General features: G+C 39.4%; 1 protein-coding gene across 11 annotated transcripts in view; it reads left to right on the top strand.

Moving 5' to 3' along the window:
* The window catches only part of LDLRAD4 (low density lipoprotein receptor class A domain containing 4), a 432,201-nt gene that overhangs the window by 42,987 nt on the left and 364,091 nt on the right, over nucleotides 1-25,123 (top strand). For 7 of the 11 annotated variants that reach the window (XM_016119832.2, XM_016119838.2, XM_016119836.2 and 4 more), the window contains one exon: nucleotides 19,339-19,428. The exons of 1 other annotated variant lie outside the window; for it this stretch is intronic. The gene's annotated coding sequence lies outside the window, so the exon portion shown is untranslated. The remainder of the gene's footprint in view (nucleotides 1-19,338; nucleotides 19,429-25,123) is intronic. 3 more of the 11 variants (XM_016119839.2, XM_016119829.2, XM_016119840.2) reach the window with 1 other exon arrangement.

Raw genomic sequence — 25,123 nt, 5'->3', positions numbered from 1 at the left:
ACTTGCTTGAGAGGAGCTGTCTGTTTTTGCTCAGGTCTAGTTCCTACTGCCATATAGCTTGAGATGAATAAATCTCATTTCTGCTGTAGTATGCAGCTCAGCTTCTTCACTTGTTCATCCTCATCTTTGCTTTCCTGGGAGATTGAAGGCTGAGGTAGTGGAACCTCACTAGGACTGATGTAGTGGAGACCATGCACATGTAAGCATTGTCCAGCAGCTTTCCTTGGGCCCATGGTAACAGCTTGCCTTGCAATGAGAACTAATATAGATTGTGCGTCACGAACTGTTCTTTCTGAGCTTTGATTTAAGTAATGTGCAGACCAATGCATTCTTTCATCAAGCTTTTTTTTTTATTCTTATATTTTCCAAGATGTGCATGGAGAGAGATTTTCCTCTTAAGGCTAAGATCACAGCGTTATACTGATTTCTATTGTTTTCATTATCATTATCACCTGGCAGAATATTTCATATCTTTGTTGATGGAGTGCAAACAGTGCTGACTCTTTGCCTTTCCTTTTAGTCCATTCTCTTTCCTGTGCCTCAATTTTCTCCTTCACCCTCTTCTCTTATTTGGTTTCCTTCTTCTTGCTTTCTCTGCTTGGCTTGACCTTTCCTCTTTGCTCTCCTTCCTGCTCCTGGCAGCCATTGTAATGCGGAATTTGGCCAATCATATTGTGTATTAAGGTCTTGTGGTTGTAATTATTTTCCTTCTCACAAAAATTCCAGTCATTTGAATTTTCCAGCTGTTTAGATTCTGGCTAAGTAGAACTTAATTTCATCTGAGGATCTGAAAACATTGGTCTCTATGTGCATATCTGAGTTTACTGTTAAAGATGCCAAGGAAAGGAGATATTTTAATAAGTCAGTGGATGCAAAATATTATGCTTTCAAAATTACTTTTCTGTCTAGTGCTCAGCAGCTGAAGGATACTGAAGGATACTGCCTACCGGGTTTTTAGCTTGATATTTTCTGTAGTGTTGTTTTACTAAAGTCATTTCATGCTTTTCCTCCTTTAGCTTCCCATTCTCTTACATATGTCATTAATTTCAGATTGTACTGATATCTTAAAGGCAAAAGTAATGCACAAAGTAAAACTCTAAAGTGATTAGAAGCTATGCAGTTTATATTGTAAACCAGTAAAAATTCCTAGCAAAGTTAGTGGTTTGGAAGGATTTTCATGAGAACTCCTTCAGCTAAAAGGTAATAAATTCAAGGTCATTGTTTGGCAGTGTCCACATTTTAAAAACTTTCCAGAACTAGGAGAAGGAAATGATTCTGAGATAATATAGCAATTTAAAAAATAAAGACAATCAATTAACATTTGCATTATTTGCCAAGGATTGATTTCCTTTTATCCAACTTTTTACCCCACATTCTGGATACATTGGACCATATGAAGAACTAGATTAGTTTTACTTTTTTTTTTTTTTTAATTGAAATTGGTTTTGCAGAAGTGGAAATTTGGCAGTAAGTATAGAAACTAGCATATCAGTTTACAATGTTCTGTACTTCTTAGTTTAATGAAACTCACAAGAATGAAGAAAGACTGCATGACTTCAAAAAGAGAATGCTGTACTACTGTAGGTTTTACCTTTTCTGGAATTTTATTTTTACCCTTATTAATTCAGTAGCATGTAGAATGGCATCTCTATATTTTAGTTGTTTAATAGTGGCTACCAAATGGGTAGAATTTCAACTCTTTATAGTTATTTTTTGATGATCTCATGGAGAAAATGCTGGGAAATATTTTCTAAGAATGGTGTAAGATGAGGAGGAACATGGTATTTAAAACAAACAATCAAAACTGTGACCTAATGGAATATAAGCAATTGGCTTACATAATATTATACAGTAACAATCTTTACAATCAGACATTATATTCTGAACGTGACCTTTAATGAGGTAGTATAAGCATGTATCTATTTTCATTAAAAATGACAAGTTAATGTGGGACTATCCGTGTCTCACTTTAATTGGAGTCTCTGTGTTCCTTTCAAATAAAATGGGGTAGATGGACATTTATTTAAATGATGACTTCATCATTAATATATGTTTTCCAGCCTGCAAGAGCCTGGTGAGCCCATTTGACATAACATGGCTCACTTTTAGTGTATCCAAGTTGGTAGTATCTTTTCATCCTTGGACAGATTATATGCTTCTGCACTAGACCTTGTCCTGCTTTTTAAGTCAGTTTCCTCTCTGAATTCTTTTGCTCTGTCACTTGGGTGCTGTCCTCCACTCTTCCCAGATGGCCCTTTCCATCACTCCCACTGACAGGCTGCCATCAACCGAGGCCCACATTAACATGCTTGTGGAGGTCACCTAAACACCTGCCTTCATAGCAGGTGCTCTCTGTTGAGGGGTGTGCTCTGTATTTGAACACACAGTTTTAGGGGGCTAAGGCGGGATACTTTGATCTGTAAACCACCGAGGACTGTTTAGTGCTTTGTTACTAGACCACTACATTGGCATCCCCTGGGAGATTGTTAGAAATGCAGAATCTTGGGGCTCACTGCAGACCTGCTCAGTCTGAATCTGTCCTGCATTACAGTGCAAAGTAGTGCTTATACTGGGCCTGTTTTAATGACTACTTACAAGTTGATCAAAGCAATGAAAGGCAAAGGCAAAGATTCTTTAGCAGTAGAATGTGTTTTTATTAAACTATTTCAGAATACTGGCTCTCAGGCTTTATTTGAAAAATTTATGCACAGATAGTGCAGATGGGGTGAGTTCTATTTGGCTGCAGCAGAGAACAGTTAGGTCCTTTCTGTTTCTGATTAGTCCATGAGTCTTGCAGGGCAGTACTGTAAAGGTTTGTCCTTCAGGATACTAGTGGAGTTTGTTCTGCTCTGCAGGCTGGGAGGGTTGGTGAATAAAACGGGAGAGAGCCTATGTCGTGATGAATATGGTGTTAGTCATTAACTAACAATTATTAATTAATTAAATGCATTAATTATTTAAGTACCTAGATCAGTGTTTTAGAACTGCAGGTCACAACTCATTGGTGGGTCATTAAATCATTTTAGTGGATCACAAGCCACTAAAGTGATCTGCAGTAAAAGAGAAGATATAGTTCACATAGTAAGGCTAAGATTGTTTTTAGCAACTTTAAAAAAGTTATACATGTGGAAGAGGAAGATGACTAGGTAAAAGCAGGGTTTGCCTTCTCCCAGGTACACATTGAAATTACAACTAAATTATAAAAAACCCAATATAGAGAATCATCTAAAGTCCATCTGATCATAACATGTACGTCTGATAATGTAAAGAAGGTGCCACATTGAAGCCAGTAGCAGGGGCAAAATTGTGAATCTGGCTAGACCCACACCCATGGGTGGTGGAGGGAGAGCGAGGCTGTAGAGGCTCCCCTGAAGGAGGAGGGGATCCTAGACTCATCCAGAGGCTCCCCAGCCGAGGGTCCCAGCCCAAGGAAGAGGAATTCTCAAAAACTCTGTAAAAATCAGAGTGGATTTCAGCTATCTGAGTGAGATAGATGGAAGGAGATTGAAACCTAGACACCCCTTTAAAGGGCACATGCAAGGCTTTCTTGCCTGTGGACACTCACCTGGGACACTGGCAGTGGGTCAGAGGCTCTCGCGAGATTCATACCAGGAAAGACTGCATTGCATTACCTGGCACCAGGCAGCCGCCATTGTGCCTTAGTTGGGTCCCACTACAGGGCAATCTATGGACTGCTCCAGCAGATGCCTCCCACAGGGCCATTAGGAAGCACTGGCCTGAGGAAATCAGCCTGTCCCACCCAACCTACAGATTGCCCTGTTGCTGGGTGGCTGCCATGCCTTGTATCAATTCAGGGCCAAGCATTCTCTGCAGGCAGCCAGTGCTGTGAGCGGGCATTTCGGAGACAGTTTCAGGCAGAAGTGGGAATCTATGAGCCAGTCCGAGACAGCAGCTGGTGTTGCTGTGATCTGAGACTTTTGTGGGATCATGCTAATGGTAACTGAGGTTTCAGCAAGACTGAGGCTATATTGATCTGACTGCCATTGCCTCCCTAAGACCGGGACCCACCCAACCCACAAATTGCCCCAGGGGGCCCATTGACAGACCACCGCCACTGCCCTGCCTCTCCTCTGTCTAGCAGTCTGCACAGGCAACAAACTTTGGCTAGCCCAGTGCGGGGATTGCAGGGAAATCAGTTGCAGGCAGACATTTGCTTCTTGCAAGAGCTGCAATAATGTGTGGAGGGAATGCAGGGGTCTGTGGGACCGCCCTAGATGGCAGCTGGTCTCGCTGTGATCTGTGACTATAGCAGGAATGCACAGGCACAGATGTTGCAGTAAAATTGAGGCTGTATTGGCTTGATGGCCCTTGTCTCCCTGAGATCCCCCTTCACCCAAGCCACAAAGTGCTTACAGACCATTGACAGGCAGCCTGCCCTGCTCTTTTTTGGATTTGTGCATTCTGTGCAGGCAACAGACCTTCACTAGGGCAGTGAGTGCATTTCGGGGAAAACAGTTGTGGGCAGACCACTGCTGCCTGTACAAGCTGCATTATCTCTTTGGGGGATCACAGGGATCTTTGGGATTGCCCGACACTAGATTGTCTTCCTATTATCTGGAACTACTGCAGGAACATGTAGACACCGACATTGGCCTGACAGTCCTTGACTTCTTGAGGTCCTGCGCCATCCAATCCACAAAGTGTTCGTGGCACATTGATAGGCAGCTGACCCTTCCCTGTGGTGGCACATTCTGTGCAGTCAATAGACCTCAGCCAGCAAAGTGAGCCAAATTCAGGGAATACAGTGACAGGAACATCACTGCTGCCAGCACGAGATACAGTATTGTTTGGTCAGATCTCAGGGGTTTTGTGAGCCCATTACAGACAACAGTAGGACATGTAGTGATTATCTGACTTTGGAGGGAGCCCACAGTCCCAAAGCTGGCAGCACATCATATGCCATGTAGGTTTGACGGCCCCGTGCCTCACTGAGATGATGTCCCATCTAACCCACAAATTACTGTGACAAGCCTGCTCCCAGGCAACTCAGTCCTATCCTGTGCTTTCTTTAGGTCATGAATTCAATAGCAAATAAAAGCACTCAGTTCATGCAGCCCATGCCCTCCCAGTTTATCTGGGAGAAGCATTTGGTGGCAGGCCACAAACTCACACCGATGAGCTTCAGTAATTCCTAAACAGAGTCAAGTGTTTGCAGGCCCAAGATGGGCAGCAACTGGCCTTGCTATAATTGGAAACTTGTACAGGTAGCAACAGTGACAGGGCTGGCATGTAAACTGACACTATAGTGGCAGGGGAAAATTTGCTCAATAGATCCAGGAGACTCCCGGGGTCCCCCTACCACCCAACATGTATATCACCCAGAGGCTCTTCCAGTTTCAGAGACTTAAGAAAATTGACAGACAATGTCAGGCCTTGAGTACTGGTCTTTCTGTTAAACTGCCCTAGGTCAGGAACAGGGGAAAATTGGACAGTGGCCTACAGCGTTGTCTTTTACACTTACCTATAGATCCAGCATAAGCAACAAACAACTGTGAATAACTTTGTAGCTTCCACCAGGTAGCTCTGGGCAATCAAAGGCCATGGCTGACCTTGGCCTTTCAGGGAGCCCCACCAAAAGTGCTACAAAACCAACACATCTGGAGGCTGGCACTAGACCATAACAAAGCATCTCCAGACTAGTCCCATAAGTGGTACACACAGAAGGTGTTCTCAACAAGTACACAAGACTGCTAGGGAAAATCCTGCTCAGTGTGGTCAACCCCCACACAGCAACTCTTACCCTGTGGGTGCAGCCAATACCCACAATTAGTTTGAGGGTTAATCCCATGTACTAACACTAATAAAGTCTTAGCTGCAAAAGAAGATCACACACAACTCACACAAAGATCAGCCTCCAGTCAGGGGATCAGGGAGAGTGTGCCACTGGACCACACAAGATACCTTCCACATAAGGCCATCTGGCCAAGGCTGAGAAATGAAACAATTATTCCTAACACATAGAAATTAATGCAGGGGCTAATAAAATGAGAAAACAGAGAAACATGCCACAAATGAAACAACAGGAGAAAACTCCAGAAAACAAGCTAAATGGAATAGAGATAAGCAACCTACCGGAGTCTGAGTTCAAAATAGCGATTATAAGGATGCTCAATGAACTTAGGGGGAGAATGCATGAGCACAATGAGAACCTCAGCAGAGAGATAGTAAGCATAAAAAAGACAGAAACCATAAAAGAGAGCCAGACAGAAATGAAGAATACACTAGAAGGATTCAACAGTAGATATGACAAAGCAGAAGATCGAATCAATGAACTGGAAGAATACACTCAATCAGAACAACAGAAAGAAAAAAGAATTTAAAAAAATGAGGACTGTTTAAGAGATTTCTGGGACAATATAAGCATAACATACCCACATCATTGGAGTACCCTAAGGAGAAGAGAGAGAACAAGGGATTGAGAATTTATTTGAAGAAATGATGAGAGAAAACTTCCCTAACCTGGCAAAGGAATCAAACATACAAGATCAAGAAACACAAAGAGTCCCAACCAAGAGGAATTCAAACAGACCCACACCAAGAAACATCATAATTAAAATGCCAAAGGTGAAAGACAAAGAGAGAATTCTAAAAGCAGCAAGAGAATGGCAACTAGTTATTTACAAGGGTACCCCCATAAGAATGTCTGCTGATCTTTCAATGAAAACTTTGCAAGTCAGAAGGGACTGGCAAGAAATATTCAAAGCTATGAAAAACAAGACTTACAACCATGAATACTCTACCCAGCAAAGCTTTTGATTAAAATATAAGGTGATATAAAGAGCTTGCCAGACAGGGAAAAGCTTAAGGAATTCATCACCAACAAGCCAGTACTACAAGAAATGTTAAAGAGACTTCTGTAAAAAAGGAAGGGATAAAAAAGAAAAAAGAAAAAACAAATATGAATAATAAAATGACAGTAACTGTGTACCTATCAATAATATCTTTAAATGTAAATGGATTAAATGCTCCAATCGAAAGACATGGGGTAGCCAAATGGATAAGAAAGCAAGACTCATGCATATGCTGTCTACAAGAGACACACTTCAGATCAAATGACACTCACAGACTGAAAGTAAAGGGATGAAAAAAGATATTTCACACAAGTGGAAACAAACAAAAAGCTGCGGTATCAATACTTATATCAGACAAAATAGACTTTGAAACAAAGACTATAATAAGAGACAAAGAAGGACATTATATAACAATAAAGAGATCAATAAATAAGAGGACATAACCCTAGTTAACATATATGCACCCAACATAGGAGCACCTACGTGCATAAAGTAATTATTGACTGACATAAAAGGAGAGATCAATACACTCATAATAGGAGACTTTAACACCTCATTGACACCAATGGACAAATCTTCCAGACAAATAATCAACAAGGAAACAATGGGCCTAAAAGACACGCTAGAACTGATGGATTTAATAGGTATTTTCAGAGCATTTCACCCCAAAACAACAAAATATACATTCTTCTTAAGTGCATATGGAACACTTTCCATGATAGACTATATGTTAGGACACAAAACAAGTCTCAATAAATTTAAGAAGGTCGAAATCATATTGACCATCTTCTCCAATCACAGTGTTATGAAACTAGAAAGCAACTACAAGAAAAATACTGGAAAAAACACAAACACATGGAGGCTAAAGAATGTGCTACTAAACAATGAATAGGTTAGCAATGAGATCAAGGAAGAAATCAAAAGATAGCTAGAGACAAATGAAAATGAAAACACAATGACTCACAATCTATAGAACACAGCAAAAACAGTCCTAAGAGGGAAATTCATAGCAATGCAGGCCTACCTCAAGAAATAAGAAAAAGCTCAAATAAACAATCTAACCTTACACTCAAGAAAAGTAGAAAAAGAATAGCAAACAAAGCCCAAAGTTAATAGAAGGAAGGAAATAATAAAATCAGAGCAGAAATAAAAGAAATAGAGTCTAGAAAAATGAAACGAAAGATTAATGAACCTAAGAGCTGGTTCTTTGAAAGGATAAACAAAATTGACAGACCCTTAACCAGTCTCATTGAGGAAAAAAGAGAGGACCCAAATAAATGAAATCAGAAATGAAAGAGAAGCAATAACTATGGACTCCACAGAAGTACAAAGGATCATTAAAAAAATACTATGAGCTATTATATGCCAACAAATTGGATAAACTGGAAGAAATAGATGCATTCCTAGAAATATACAATCTACTAAGACTGAATCAAGAACAAACAGTAAATCTGAACCAACCAATTACCAGTGAAATAGAATCAGTAACCAAAAACCTCCTAAAAAAACAAAAGTCCTGTACCAGATGGCTTCATAGGCGAATTTTACCAAACACTCAAAGAAGAATTAACACCTGTTCTTCTCAAACTATTCCAAAAAATTCAAGAAGAGGGAATCCTCCCTCACTCCTTTTATGAGGCCACCATTACCTGGGTTCCAAAACCAGATAAAGACATTACAGAAAAAAAAAAAAACGGGCAAACTATAGGCTAATATCTCTTATGAACATCGATGCAAAAATTCTCAACAAAATATTAGCAAACTGAATTCAGCAATACATTAATTATCATACACCACAATCAAGCTGGATTTATTCCTGGGATGTAGGTTGGTATAATACTGCAAATGAATTCATATGATACACCACATTAACAAATCGAGAGATAAAAACCATATAATCATGTTAGTAGATGCAGAAAAAGCACTTGACAAAATCCAGCATCCATTTATGATAAAACTCTCAGCAAAGTGGGACTAGAAGGAACATACCTCAACATAATAAGGCCATATATGGCATACCTACAGTTAACGTCATACTCAAATGGGAGAAAGTGTAAAAGCATTTTCCTTAAGATCAGGAACAAGACAAGGATGCTCACTTTCACCACTCCTCTTCAACATTGTATTCTCAGTCTTAGCCACAACAGTAAGATGAGAAAAGGAAGTAAAAGTTATCCCAATTGGAAAGGAAGAGGTAAAACTCTCGTAATTGGCCGATGACATGATACTATATATATAGAGAACCTTAAAGATTCCACCAAAAACTGTTAGAACTGATCAATGAATTCAGTAAAGTAGCAGGATAGAAAATACATATTTAGAAGTTAGTGGCATTTTTATACACCAACGATGAACTGTCAGAGAAATTAAGAAAACAATTTCATTTACAATTTCATTGAAAACAATAAAATACCTGGAAATCTAATTAACCAAGGAAGTAAAAGACCTGGCCTCAGAAAACTATCATCGAAAAAAAAAATTGAAGAAGATACAAATAAATAGAAACATATACCATGCTCATGGGTAGGAAGTATCAATATCATTAAAGTGGCCAAACTACCCATATTACTGGCATAAAAACAGATATACTGATCAATGGAACAGAATAGAGAACCCAGAAATAAATCCATGCCTAAACGCTAACTTAGTATATGACAAAGAAGACGAGAATATATGGTTGCATAAAGACAGTCTTTTCAATGAATGGTGCTAGGAAAATTGGACAGATACATGCAAAAAAAAAGGAACTTGACCATCTTTTTACACCGTATACAAGAGTAGACTCAAAAGGGATTAAAAACTTAAATGTAACATCGAAAATGATATAACTTCTAAAAGAAAACATAGATAGTAAACTCTCTGATTTGCTAACAGTATTTATTTTTGGACATATCTTCTCGGGCAAGAGAAACAAAAGAAAAAGTAAACAAATGGGACTATATCAAGCTAGAAAGTTTTTGTACAGCAAAGGAAATCATCAACCAAACGAAGACTGAATGAAAGAAGATATTAGCTTATGATACATCTGATAAGAGGTTAATATCCAAAATATATAAAGAACTTATATAACAAACACAAATAATCCGATTAAAAGATGAGCAGAAGACCTGTACAGATATTTCTTCAAAGAGAAAATACAGATGGTAAAGAGACTTATGAAATGATGCTCAAGGTCACTAATCATCAGAGATATGCAAATTAAAACCACAATGAGGTATCACCTCACACCTGTCGGTATGCCTATTATCAATAAATCAAAGAACAACAGTGTTGGTGTGAATGTGGAAAAAAGAGAGTTCTCCTACATTGTTGATGGGATTGCATATTGGTACAACCACTATGGAAAACAGTCTGGAGGTTTCTCAAAAAATAATAATTCGTAAAGATTTATGCACTCCAATATTCATAGCAGCACAATTTACGATAGCCAAGATACAAAAGCAATCTAAATGCCCGTCAACAGACGATTGGATAATGAAGTTATGGTTCATATATACAATGGAATATTACTCAGCCATTAAAAGAAATGAAATCCTACCATTTGCAACGACATGGATGGACCTAGAAGTTATTATGCTGAGTGCAATAAGTCAGACCGAGAAAGATAAATACCATATGATTTCACTTATGTGGAAATTAAGGAACAACAAAAAAGAAACTAATCAAAAACAGACTCACAAATATAAAGGACAATCTCATGACGGCCAGAGGTGAAGGGGGTTGAGGGGCTGAGAGAAAGGGTGAAGGGTTAAAGAAGTACGAATTAGTAGTTGATAGATAGTCATGAGGATGGGGAGCACAGCATAGGGAATGCAGTTAGCATTCATGTAGTGGCTAGGTGGAGAGCCAGAGGAGAGCCAGAGGAGAGCAAGAGCAATTAGGGAGATCATTTTATAAACTATATAAATGTCTAACCAATAAAATAAAATAAAATTTGAAAATTTTATACATGTAATATATGTGTATATATAGATATTTAATATCACAACTCAGTATATGTATATATGTATTTTAATATATATGTATGTCTATATATACATGGATATACACATTAAAAATATAAATAAAAAACAATTTGATTTTTCACTGTTGATTTAAACTTTAGAAGCATCTGAATCTTTGACATTATTGTGGTAAATGTTCTGTATCTATGGCGTAGTTACAGGATGGAGAGGCATCCTTTGAGCCCATAGAATGCTCATTTCCAGGTTTCCACGTGAGGCTTGGAAAGTCCTCTGGATTATGCAGTCTATTGAATTAAGACCTCAGCCACCAATAAAAGTTGAAGCATCCAGTTTTTGCCTCTTTTCACCCTTCTTCTTCTTCCCAAGTCTTTATCATTTGGTACAGAGCTTTGGCATGTTTAGCATCTGGTAAGTCCTTATTGAATGAATGTATGACTCTTTCAGTAACTCCTCATTACTCTTGAGTAAAAGCCAAGTCCTTAAAATTGCCTACAAGTCCGCAGGATCCCCATGGCCTCTCTGACCTCACTCCTGATAATTTTACTGTCATTCACTCTCTCCAGCCACCCTGCTTCCATGTTTCCGGACCTCTCCCTGGAATGCTCTTCCTTAAACACCCATGTGTCTACCTCTCGCCTACTTTTAGCTTTGTTTCTAATACTACCTTCTCAGGGAGCTTTCTTCAGCACCAATTTCCTCGACTCTGCCCTGGCTGTCCCCTGCCCTGCTCTTCTCTTATCTTTCTACACAGCACTTACCATTTTGGAACAAATTGCTTCATTTATATGTTGAGCACATTCAACTGACCAACCTTATTTTGCTTGTTGATGTACCCAAATGCCTGGAATTGTGTTTGGCACTTAGTGGGTGCTCATAACAACCTGCCAGTGGATTGCATGGTTGGATGTGTTTAAGTGTGGATTTTGCCATACTTTGATTTCTTTTTTCTACCTTACCTGGTATGGTGACTTTTCTGGTCTCTTCTTGGAATTTAGCATTTGTTCCCTCATAGTATTAGGAATTCAGTAGATAGAAACAGCTTGCTTAGAATTTCTCATAGAAACATAGAGTTGGACATATCTGGATGTATATTTAATGTTAAATATTATTAGAGGTCAATGAAATAGTGGTAACAATTTTTACCTTTGGCTTATGAAAACGAATCTTGACATTTAACAGCATAGACATTGATGTTCGTCTTGTTTTTCATCTTAAATTTGAGGTTTTCAGAGAATAAACAATTTAGGTCCTTTTTATTTTCTGGTAGTATGTGGTAGAAAACTTGGGAAATAATGTATTTTCAAAAACATTACTGCTTTGCCAGCCTGAGACTCAGTCTGCTGTGGCTCATGAGAAGTTCTGGCTGTGACTTCCCACTGTGCCGGTCTTTGGAGGTCAGGACTCTCCTCTGCCAATGTGGTTCCACAGCATCAATGTTAGTCTCTGCCTGTGGAGTGTCCATGGAAATGACTAAAAGTTCTGAAAGAAATCTGTTTATTGGTGAATGACTTGTTGCTGTTTCCAACTGGAATAATGAAGTCTGGATCTGAATATAATACTAGGACAAAAATGTCTTAGTTTTCAAAGGAATTTCCAAGAACAAAGCATATTCATTTTTTGATACTTCAGTTATGCTTTCTTATTATAACCGTTTGTTTTTGGTTGCTGAGTGGATATGCTTGTAAGATAGAATAGGGTTTGAATCCTAGCTTTGTCTCTTAATAGCTGTGTGACTCTAGACAAATTACCTAAATTCTCTCGACTCTGGTTTCCTCATCTGAGGATACTAATAACATCTATACAAGGTTGCTGCGAGGATTAAATGAGATAACATACATAAAGTGCCATGCTAAATTAGCGTTAGCTTTATTGTTATTATTACCTAGAAATGAATGACCAAGATGCCTGAGTATCTTTATCTATTTGATTTCTTCTCATCAAACAGGAGATAAAAAGCAGAAAACAGAATACTTGTGCTAGAGCTCAAAATTCTGGATGTGTGGGGCTGTTTTTAAAGCAAGTTTACCATGCTCTTTGATGAGCATGTTGAGGCCCCAAGGCCAGAGCTGTGTGGTAGGAATGCAGGTCATTAGGATGTTAATAATGCCAGTGGCAATTACCCTTTCTCACAAGGTGGGTGCTGTGATAAGGGGCAGAGCAAATGTTATGGTGGGGGAGGCAAGGAGCCTGTCTGTGCCCCCTGGGACTTGACCCACCTGTGTGACTAGGTCAAGATCCCTTTACGTCTGAGTTCCTTGATTTCTTCTTCACTTGCACAACGGGGTGGGGCTTGAGCTCTTTGAGTGTGAGTACTTACAAGATGTGAAAGGTGGGTGTTTACCTCGTGTCATCCTATGAGCCTGCTATTCTGGGGAATGCCAGATATGGAAATACATATATGGTTGGGGGATGCAGAGAAGGGAGTAGATTATATAAAAAACCCAGAATATATGAGATCTGTCCTCAAAAAGTATGAGATCTGTCCACAGGGTTTTGTGCAGCAAACCCAACGAATGCTATGGAAACCTGAGTGAGGAGTAGCGCAGAGGGTGGGGTAAACATGAAGATTTTTTTAGGAGTCGGTACTTCTGGAATGAGTCAAATATATTAACAGTCAACTTTCTGTGATCTGAAGCAATAATTTTAAAAATATCATTTGACTATATTAATGTTCACGGTAAAATGTTAAGGCTCCTATAGTCTCACTTTCTGCAATAACCTACAAGGTTATGCAGGCAGTAAGTGGTAGATCTGGATTCGAACCCAGGGCAGGTTGTCTGTGGTTCTGTCTTTCACATAGCCCAGTCGATGTGCTCATGGACTTCCTGCTGGAGTGACTGTTTGATTCCTGTTTTGTCTTGTAACAGATATGGTAACATCTCCATTTTGATGTGTTCTATTATTCTTTGAAGAGTATAATTGGCCCTGAGAACTCCTTCCAGGATGCTTGGGAAATGAGACAGTAGTGTTTGCTTAAGAAGCAAAAGAGGATTTTAATTGTTGAGTTTTCCATTCCTTTCAAGTCCTTTGTGATCTTTTGTGGAGGTATCAGTCTTGTTTTTCTTTTCCCTTGAGTTTGGAAATAACTAGGAGACTATTCATCATTGGACTTGAATATCTTCCCTTTTTTGTCGTTTCCTTAAGGTGCTCTTTCCAGCTTTGTTAAAAGCTCTTTTCACCCTTTACACTTAGAAACATTTACTTCTCAATTTTAGGATCTTGAAAAGCATCCCATCTTCAGGTTTTTCAAGCCCCCTTAGCATGTGTGTTTGTGTGCGTGTGTTCCTGTGTACATTTGTGTGCATGTGCATGAGTGTTTGTGCACAGGCTGTGTTGTGTTTCTCAGAAAGCTCATAGACTTCCATGTTGGCTGTTGCTCTGCCTTGCCATCCGGTGTTGTCTGAGGGTGGTCTTGTCTTAATTTCTTCATAGATGGTTCTGGCCTTTATAAAGCTTAGGAGATGGAACTTCTGTACTTTGCAGCCTGAAGAACTCAAGTTAAACCAGCAGGGAAGATAGGTAACCTTTCTATAATTTTGCTTTAGACACATGAACTATTTTTGCTTTGACTGTATTTCTTGGCTGAAAAATGAGGCAGGGTAGGCAGGGCCCTGGCATGGGGACTTTACTCTTAAAATCTGTTGGCTGCCCCACCGCCCTGTCAGCCCAGACCTCAGAGGCCATCTCTGTCCTCTGTCACCCGAATGGAGGTTTGTGTGGAAGCTAATCTGGACTGCATTAGATGCAACCCTGGAGGTGCTTTTGGGGACCAAATCTTTGAAGAGGCTGGTCATTTCAACTATACCCAAAGAAAGGCCCTTGACTGGTCCTCTGTGCTCCAGAAAAGACGATTTGCAAGCATGGCCATTGCCATGTCTAATTGCTTCCTGAGAAACAGAGTGTGACCATTTCACTGTTGCATCTGCTTTGAAGAGGTCATTCTTTCTAGTTTGAGAACAGAAAACTATACTTGAAGTAAGCCAGATAGCTGAAAGACAGCGTCTGGCTTCGGGATCCCTTTCCTTCCTCCTGGCCAGCTTAGTGTCTGCTGGGCGTTGCCCAAAGCCACCCTCTCTATGTGTGTTCCTCATTTTCAAAAGGCACCAATTAAATTGTTGTTGCTTTGTTAAGAAACAACTTGTCAGACCCTTGGTTATAACCTGGTGGCTGGTCCCTGCTTGTGGCCACTCATTGTCGAATTTGCAGGGGTGGTTTTCATCTCAACCTGGGTTCTGTAGGGAGGCTGTGGCAGTGCTTTCTGCTGGGACCCCCAGGTCAACCTCAGCTAGTGAGAGAGCAGGTCCTTGTGCTACAAAGACACACCTCTGGTTAGTATTTCTTGGTATTAGTTTATTCGGAAATAATTCAGCCCCATGAGAGAACGATATCAAAACAAAAACTGTGGCATTTATGAGTTGAATAAATGTACACATACATATTTTTGTGTGCATGTGTGTGTCTCGAAAATGCACCTGACACAAAAACCCATGCATGTTACGGTAGCTGGGCGGGAGGATGAGTCCCTTCTTCAGAAGCACCTCAACAATTCTGAAAACCATTGTAAAGCAAGAATGGTTCTGAAAGGGGACCTCTGTTTTCTATTTTCCTTAATTTCTTTCTGTAACACTAAAATACCTCACCTACTACTTTGTGTTTTTCCCTATTCCAGTTTATAATTTCGATGAAATGACTCTCTCCTCTTGTATTCAGGCGTGATTGTTTTTAAATGACTCCACTTTGTAAGACCCAGTCACCAGCTGGAGCCAGTCCTGTTTCAGAGAAAGGAAGGGAGCATGCACCCAGGAACAAATGCCTTCCTTTACCTTAAAGCAAAAGTGAGAATGTTGTGAAGATTAAGAATAAATTTGCCTCACTTGTGCTTTTTCAGTTATCTGCCATTCATGTATCCACTCTTTGGGCAGTCCTTGCTGCATGTCACTTTTCAAGAATACCTGCTTCTTGCCTCTTCTTGCTCTGCCTCTTACCAGCTCATGGTTCCCGAACTGTAGCCACTGAACTTACAGTCCTGTGTAAACTGGTGGAAACGTGTCAGGAATATGGTATTCGGGAGATGGTTTGGGGTTAGTGAGATCATCAGCCACATAAGATGATACTTTCTCACTTTGAGAAACCATGTGTGGATTCCTCAAATGCTTCAAGCAGCAGGGTACGTTCCGTATAGGAAGGACTCTGCCAGCACTTTCTGTGAGTGCTCATGCTTATTAATTTTCTTCAGTGTCTTTGAATCATTCTTCTGAATGCTTAATTTATTTTGTGGGCATAATGTTAAAACTTAGTCTTCTTTCTTTGGAGCACTGGGCTTTGTTGAACTGTGTTTTGTGAGATTATGGACAAGACATGTACTTACTTAGACCCGAGGGTGAACGGAAGTGGGCAGGGTCTTTCATCTGGACCTGTTTCTTTCTCTCCACGAAGGGGTAGGGTGGTGGGGTGAGGGGTTTGTGGGGAAGTTGGCTCAGTAACTCCTCCAATTCCCTGCTGTGGGTCATTGGCTATTTTCACACATAGAGATGGGCCCTAGAGAGTTAAAATTATACTGAGAGAAGAGGCGAGTTTATTGAAATTCTCTGCGTCATATGTCATGGAACTGGTGTTTTTAGTTTTTCTTGTCTTGAGTGTGAGAACTCTGCTGCCTAAGAGACAGAGCACCAGGGGATGGATAAACCTCGGAGATAATATTCAGGTTTACTGAGTGATTTATGAGGGAGTAGGAACATACATTAAAATCCTGAATATAGATTTCAGGAGAGTATGATAGATTTCTGTAATGAATGAAATTTTTATTTTGTAGTCTCTTAAGTAATTTAACTGATTCGAATATTTAAAAATATCCCTTTTAGTAAATCAGTTCTTTCAAAATCTAAAATAAACACACTTTAGTCACAATCTTCTCTGTAATAAAAAACAATAATTTATCTCTTAAGGATAGCATAAATAATATATTTATGTATTCAACCTTTATTTCAGAGATCTTAAATAAAACCTTGCTTAAAGAAATTAAAAATTATTGGTTTAAAAATAAAAAATCTTAAAGAGCTTTTGAAATAGGTTTTTGGGAAGTTGGATTAGCATTTTATTTCAGACTTGGACCTGAGTTTTTTGACCTGTACAGATTTTTCCATTTTGGTTGGGAATGAATTATTGATACAAATGGAAAATTAAGAATGAGTCACAAATTCTTACTTTGGAAAATTTCTTAGGGATTTTTTTTGTTTGTTTTTAACCTTTGGCTGTTAGATATCTAAATGGTAGAGAAGTAGCAAGGATTTTTGGCAAAAAAACTACCAAGCAGCATTTCTAAGCACTGACTCAGGTTCACAGGTAAAATGAAATAACCAGTACTGAAAAAATAGTGCTTTCATTATTTGATAGGGGTAAAGCATGAGGCTAAATGTCTTCTACCTATTTTAAAATTAAGTTTGAGTTTCTAAGCTCTGCTTTGAGGGCTTGTACAAATTACGTTGCCTTGGTTTTATTTCAATAACTAGAAATTGACCAATTATAACTCTTTTAATTAGGCTTATTTTTAAAAGATGTTAAGGACCTCCCATGTGCCGCATACTTTGCAAGATCTTGAGGATGCCAGGATGATGGTGATGTTGTTCTTGCCCACAAGTTGCTCATAGTCAAGTGGGAGAAATGAATTTTTACTTATGGATGTGTGAGGCAGGTAGGGAGGGCTATTCTGATGTATAGTTATGTATGCATTTAATCCATATATATTTTATATATCCCTGTATTTAATTAATTACTAAATTAATTTTACTTTCTATTGCTATATAACAAATTACCATAAACTTACTAGCATAAACCAATACCTATATATTATCTCATAGCTTCCATGGGTCAGGAGCTTGGGCATGGCTTAGCGGGTTCTCTGCTCAGGCCCAGTTGTGGTCTCATTGGGAAGGGTGAATGGGGATGAATCCACTTCTAAGCTCATTCAAGTTGGTAGCAGAATTTATTTCCTTGTAGCTGGAGGGCTTATGTCCATGTTCTTGCTGGCTGTCAGCTGGGGGCTTGCTCTCAGAACCTAGAGGCCTCTGCAGTTCTTGCTATGTGGCTCCTCACTAATCCCGTCATGACACAGCAACTCAATTCTTTAGAGCCAGAAAGTGAGTCTCTCACTCTCTAATCAGCTGAGATGGAGTCTTATGCCATATTTTGTTGGTTAGGAGCAAGTCACAGATAGTGCTTACACTTAACAGGAGGGGATTATACAATTCGCAGCCTGTTGGGGGTCACCTTAGAATTCTGCCTACCACAATACTTTTCTGGTTACTCCACTGATATCTGTTCCCAAGAAATCTAAGCATTTAAAATCTAGGAAGACCGATGAAAGAGTAATCCCAGTTGAGGAATAAAATTTGTCATCTGGAAAATCAGAAGTGGATTGTTTTCTTCTTTCAGTAGGTAGAAAACATGATGAGAAAGTAATATTTGTAGGTTCACAATATTGATAAGAAAGAGTTACATAAAAACAGTGAGATGTTTGGCTCATGTGTTCAGGTGGACCTCCATGGGAATCTCACAGTATCCCCTGGCTAGACAGTCTTTCTTTTTTTTAAAATTATCTGGATGTCTTAGCATTGGCCGATCACTCAGGAGTGACATATGGCAGAAATATGCTTTAAGGGACAAATCTCCTGGAGAGTACACTGCAGCACACAAAATCTAGACAGATGGTGGCTTATTCAACCTTGTACAGGAGTGTAATCCTACACGTTGGCAGGCTGGGTGTTGAGCGGTATCTGAGGCAAAGCTGACTGTGTTTACCTGAAACTGCTTTGTAAGGCGTGAAGTAGTCATCTAATGTGACCTGGAATGGCTTGATGCCCACAGAGTATACTCATCAAGTTGACATGAGGGTGCTCGTGATAGATTATGTGAACTGGGATTGGACAAAAGATGTACCAGAGGATGTTTTACCAACAGTGTGAAGAGCTGGTAGAAAGACAGTTTTATAGACGGAATTATGAATGTTACCTCTCTAGCTAGATCTTCACTAAATCAGGGTCAGTGTTGCTTCCACAAAATTAAATATATATTTCACAGGAGGAAAAAGGCACTGCTGAGCCTGCCTCCCCTACAGTTAAAGATTAGTGGATTTGTGTGTTTGCAAGATAATTTGGATTGTTAAGAAAGAAAATAGTCTTTCATAGCCATACTTAGCATGTTTATGATAAGGACATTGTCCATTATTTACTTGTGGTCCCTCATTGAAGAAAAGGACTGCGTGTTTGGAGGAACAAGTGTGTATCCTTCGATTGGAAGACGAGAACTCAGTGTCCCTGTGGCTGCTAGAGAGCTGATAGATTTTGTCACAGTTCAGTCACATCCTTTACCCCAGATTGTTTATTATAATTCTCTCTTCCTTCTGTTTATTTTTTGGTGCTTACCCTTGTATTTTTATTTTATTTATTTTTGTATTTGTGCCTTTAATTGTGACAGTCCTCAAATATTTTGGGGGACTTGGGGAAGGGGCTGGTGTACTCAGAGAAATCAAGAAATGGTTCACTGAAATTATTTTTTCCTTTTAGCAGTTCAAGATCTACATTTGTAACATCAAACTGCTGTCTTCTGATAGGACTATTTTAAAGAACTGACATAAGTTTTCGTACAGCTTAAAGGTGAGTAAAACTTAGACTCTTCTGTTTGAAAATATTTGTGAAGAAGAGCTTGTCATAGCACTAACCATTCTGAGATGGTGTTCTCGAGAAAGTTATACCAACTTCTATGTGTAAAAACTATCTTACTGTTTAGCTTTTTCTGGTAGGAGGAAGCTTGCATGATATGAGATCAAATATGACTTCTTTTTTGTTTGATACAAAAGTATATCCACAGTGGGCTGTGAATGTACATAGAATACATATTTCTAGATTTAACTAAAATACCCGAAGAAAAATAATTTTATTATTTAACTTGTATTTATTGCTGAGCCTCAGAATTTAATGCACAGATACTTAAAAACATTTAAAATCAGTGAGAAGTGGGATTCTTTATTTCTCATTCTAATTCTTAGTTTTGGTTGGTTTCTTATTTTGGAAAATGAAGATAGTAATGGTGTTGCCATGAGAAATAAATGAGCCACCATGCTTAATACAGCACTTGGCATATAGCAGACACTAAATAAATGTCAGTTCCTTTCCATCAGCTATAGTGACATCAGCTGGGCAGGTTTTTTTTGTTTGTTTGTTTGTTTTTTTTTTTTTTTATTGGTAGCACAGGTGGTCTGTACAATGAAGTGGGGGTTGAACTTCTAATTTGCTGCATTTGGTTTTATATTTGTGTGCCTGTGTGTTTCTTTTTGGAGGGTGTGGTATAAGTGGCTGGGCCTTGAGGTTTCTGAAAGTAGAAGTTTAGTTGACACCCATGTGTTTTGACTGTCTCTGGACATCCTCAGACTCAAAGCTCAATTTGGAGCCAGCTCTGGTGGGGGATAGTCAGTGAAGGTGTCAGGAGGATGCCAGGAACATCCTACTCTGCCTCAGTCTGCCTGCCACCAGCTCTTCACCTTAGCCATGCCTCTTCACCTCTCTGTGCCTCCGTTTTGTCAATTCTTAAGTGATTTTAGAGATTCATATCCTGCCTAATTGACAGGCTGTGGGTAACATTAAATGAAGAAGTATATGAGATTCTTCAAGAAAGTAAGAAATTCTATAAAATATAAGGTGCAACTTTTTCCTAAATTTTTAATGTGCCAGGAATAACTCATTGTTTATGCCAAATCCTTTACTGGAATATAAGCTTTATAAGAGCAAAAATCTCCTCCCTCCCCCTTTCTTCCCTCCTCTCTCATACTTATTTTGTTTTGTCCAAGGGCCTAAAGCAGTTCCTGGTACATAGGTGGAGTTTAATAAAACTTTTGTCAATGAAACAAATTGATGAAGATCACACCTGGAGGCTCTTTTAGCCTTTTTATTTATGGTTGCTGTTAGAAGTAGATGAGGCAATTGGAGAATCAGAAAGATTTAATGTGCTTCCTCACTGAAGCCCACAGACCCTTGAATTTAAATGGACTTTCATAGCTTGGATCCTTCTTAAATTGTAGGTGCTAAGAAGCATGCAATATGTAACAAACTACTCTCTGAGTCAATGTCGGGTATAATTCCACTCTCTGAGTCAATGTCGGATGTAATTCCTCTGTACAGTGGAGTGTGTGTGGTTCATATGTGTTTCTTTCCTGAGCAGATTTCACTTTCATTTATCTCAAAACTTGTAGCCCATTTGATGGGCTCTCATAGGGCGGATGGTAAGCTTTCACAGGGAGCTTTCAGGCTGTGCAACTCGCCTCATAGATGTTCAGTGACTGATGATAACTTCTTATTCATGTGATTCTTTATTACTTGACAGGACAACAGGATGTTTGAGAATCCCTTATCTTCCCTGACTTTGTGAATGTTAATGAGTTGGGCTATTTTTCTTCCATGATTTGGTACGTCCACTACCAACTTAAAGTGGGAGGTGGCAACCCATCTCTACCAGGAGAGTATGGGCAATATTTAACTTATCTTTCATCATCTCAGATACTGTCCTTTTTGCCTTTATACACTAAAAACTATAACTGTTTTCAAGTAGAATTTTACTGAATAATTGAGTACATCACTGGACTATGCCCCTAAGGACAGTGCAGCTTGATTTACAAAATTTCAACAAAAGTAGAAATAGTTTTTGCATATTACATAAGTACTTGATTTTTTTCCCCCCATACATGAGGTTACTTCATTCTGTCAGCTATTTTAAGCAGTTTTCAAAATTGGTAATGGAAAACTTTTTCTTGACTACATTGCTGTATATGGATTTTAAATTAAATATGAAACTACATTGCTCCTTCTGAACATGACAGTAGTTAAAGAACAGGTTCCTATCTGCAGAATTGCATATCACTTTGTGCATCTTGGGCCATTTTCAGGCTCATACTTGGATTCCGAGTTGTTGTAAGAACCTTTGCATCTCTAAAATAGGTCCTTGCAGCTGACAGTCCTGGAATTTATATTTTCTCTGTTATTTGTAAAATCCTGTCCCTTAAAGCTCACAGCTGGATCATGAGATGTTCTTAAGTGCTGATAAAATGGACAGGGGGCATTACCAGCCTACTCCATCTGCTTGGCTGGGAAGGCCCAATGAGAGCTGAGATTTTGCATTAACTGCAGAATGTGCCAGTTTTACTGAGCAGTGGATTTTTTTGGACTTGGTTTTAAAATGGAGTTAGGTCCCTATGTCTAGGTTGTTATTAAATATATTTGAAAATTTTGACTTTGATAAATCTGAAGACAGATGTTTCCTTGCCGTGTCACAATGGGAAGATATAGTCAGAAACATGACTTTGGCTCAAATTCTGTCCTGGTTACTTTTATTTACTTTGTTACTCTGGTAAATCCTAACCTTCTCTGAGTCTCAGCTTTTCTTATCTTTAAATGGGATAATATTTATCTTATGAATTCTTGTGAAGATGCCTAATTCAGTATTTGATGCACAGTAGGAGCTCAATAAAATGTCAGTTATTATTCTCTATCCAGATGCTAGTTCTTACCCAAGGACCATGTGCTGACAGGATCAGAGGAAGAGGGAGGGTAGAGGCATTGAACTCTCTGTCCTCTTTCAAGACAAAGGAGGTTCACTGAGGAATTTCAGCAGGCATCTTGCTGGAGCCAGTTGTGATGGAGTGTTGGTGCTGGTGACTCAACTGAGCACAAAGCTGCTGGGATGTAGGTGAAACAATCATTAATTCAAGCTTTTTGCACCATTTCCTGTTCTCTTCATGAAAGAATGAAACCTCAAACTTAGATCTGGTTGGCTCTCATCACAGAGAAGAAAGGTTTAGAGGGGAGAAAATTCCACCTCTCTTTTGGTCTCCTTCAAGCTTCTTAAGGGATCTGAGGTGGATGATGAAGACCAGGGAACCAAATGAGTCTTTATGTGTGAGACCTATGGTCCCAGTGGGGAAATGCTCCAGCGATTAAAAAATAACTTTAGATACAGGCATCCCTGACCTAAATTTAAACTTGAAAGGTAAATCAAAGAGGATTAGTGGTACTGAGAGAAATGTTACCTTTGAATGTGGGTTCCTGCTGTCTACACTGGTAAATAAGGTAATGCCCATTTTCTTTGGATGTATTCTTGGTACTCTACAATATAATAGATTAAACTGTGAAAATGTGATCAAACAAAAAGGTTAGGAGCTGTGGTATAATTGATATATTGTGCTAGGGGTTCCCTAACTAGAAGGAGAATTTAAACTCCAACTTATGATTAGGTTAGGATCATTTGGGGTCTGCAATAAGACTTCTCATCTATGTGAGAAGCTGGGTAGTGGTGGGTTGGTTCCCCACTGGCCTTCCAGGAAGTAATGTCAAGGTTCCCAGTAGGTGGGGCACAGGGACAGATCTTAGGTAGACTAGTTCTGGGGTCCCCCTTGGCTTCTGAAAGAGTTTTTGGATCCTCCAGGCCTCATTCAGGGCCACTGTCCTGCCTGCCCCCATCTACATAACATCGGGGGACTCAGATCTGAGCTCTATCTCACTGTTTTTCCTCCTCGTTCTTCAACTTTAAGGTTAAGAGTGCCGCTGAGAAAATTTGAAACTCAACAAATGTATCAAGGATGCTGTGTGCCATGTTTGAATTAGGGAAAACAGCAATGCAAAGAGGAAGTCCAGCAGGCAGGAACACTACTTTTAGAGGCTGGGAAGAAAAATTTCTTATTTCTGTCATTTCTGTCATTTTTCTCTATGTGTTAGATTCTGTCCTGTTGTTAGACTATGTTATTTTCTTATTAAGTAAGCATTCAGAGTTGTATCAGAAAAACACCTTTACTTTTTGCTTTAAAATCAAATATGCCAGCACGTTCATCAGTAGATGCCTAGCACAGTGGTGTCAAACTGCTAAAAAGCTAGCAAATTTTCCACCTAAAAATTTTCCATGGGAGGTATGGGTAGGGGAGGGGGCGTGGAGAAGAGTATAAAAATAAATCTTTCAGAGGTTTTGGGTTGCTTGGTGGTGTATGTATTTTTCCATGGTGCAGGAGGTTAGAAATAGCATAGCTTTTTATGGGATTCTCAGCAGCAGCTCAAACATTTGGCTTCATGGACTCAGTCCCTCTGTGTGGGTAAGGTAGCTTCTGCAGCCTGTGGGGTGGAGGGCAGTCCCTGGCAGAAATCTCTGACACTGTATTTGTCTGTCTTCCTGTTTCCTGTTCCCCACTTGGTGTCACCCGGATGAACAGCACTCAAGTGTAAAAGGTGCTTACCAAGGTCAGGTTCTTATGATGACTTGCCTGTGGCAACTGATGCCAGTTGTAACAGACTGTGTCTCAGCAGTCCCCACAAAGTCACATTGGTAAATGTGCTAGGGCAGTCACTGGGAGCAGGAATTATAATCTGCTGTGTGTCAGACTGGCTGAACCCCTTGAGTCTATGTGAGATGACCTGCTCTTAATGTCTTGATATCAGCAGGGTGGATGGATTCTTGAAATTTGTTAGAGTTATGTAATTCTTACAAATAGAGGTAGTTTGCCAAGTGTTTCTCAAATTCAGTGCAGAAAGGAAGTGGAAGGAGGCAACTACTGGGACAGAGGTTTTTAACTCCCAGGGGGCCCAGGACATATGTGAATTCCTTGAAATTGTGCCTGTTCCTACAGAGAAAACGAGGGCTTTAATGGGATTCTCAGGAATATTTTGACCTCCAAAAAGGTTAAGATTGTTTTTGTAGTAAAGCATGAGATGTGAAGTTCATTTAGCTTAGAAAAATCATTTTGGAAATATAATGAGTTTGGGCATAGGGCAACATTGACAGGATTGCAGAGGACAGGCAGAGGGAGGAGAAAAATCCAATTATAAATTGTGTAACCTAACAACACAAAAGGAGACACTTGGAGGTTTCTACAAGGGTTTTTCTTTGTAGGCTTTCTTCTTAAACTTCATATAATATTTGTTTTTCTGTTGGGGATGATTCCTGCTGGTGATTACATGAAGAGGATAGAATTCATGTACACCGCTGATGAGAATGAAAAATGGTACAACTGCTATCTGAAAAACAGTATTTAACCATTTTTCAGTGTACAGTTCAGTGGCATTAACTACATGCACATCGTTGTGCAACTGTCACCACCACCCATCCTCAGAACTATTTTCATTTTGAAAAACTCAAACTCTGTACTCTTTAAATGCTAACTCCCAATTCCTTCAGCACATAGCCCCTGGCAACTACCACTCTACTTTCTGTCTCTATGAACTTGACCACTCTAGGTATCTCATATAAGTGGCATCATACAGTATTTGTATTTTTGTGATTGGCTTATTTCACTTAGAATAACGCCTGCAAGTTTGC

The sequence above is a fragment of the Rousettus aegyptiacus genome, unplaced genomic scaffold, assembly GCF_014176215.1.
Source record: "Rousettus aegyptiacus isolate mRouAeg1 unplaced genomic scaffold, mRouAeg1.p scaffold_m13_p_12, whole genome shotgun sequence".
NCBI classification, from domain to species: Eukaryota; Metazoa; Chordata; class Mammalia; order Chiroptera; family Pteropodidae; genus Rousettus; species Rousettus aegyptiacus.
This window is presented reverse-complemented; position numbering and strand designations above follow the sequence as displayed.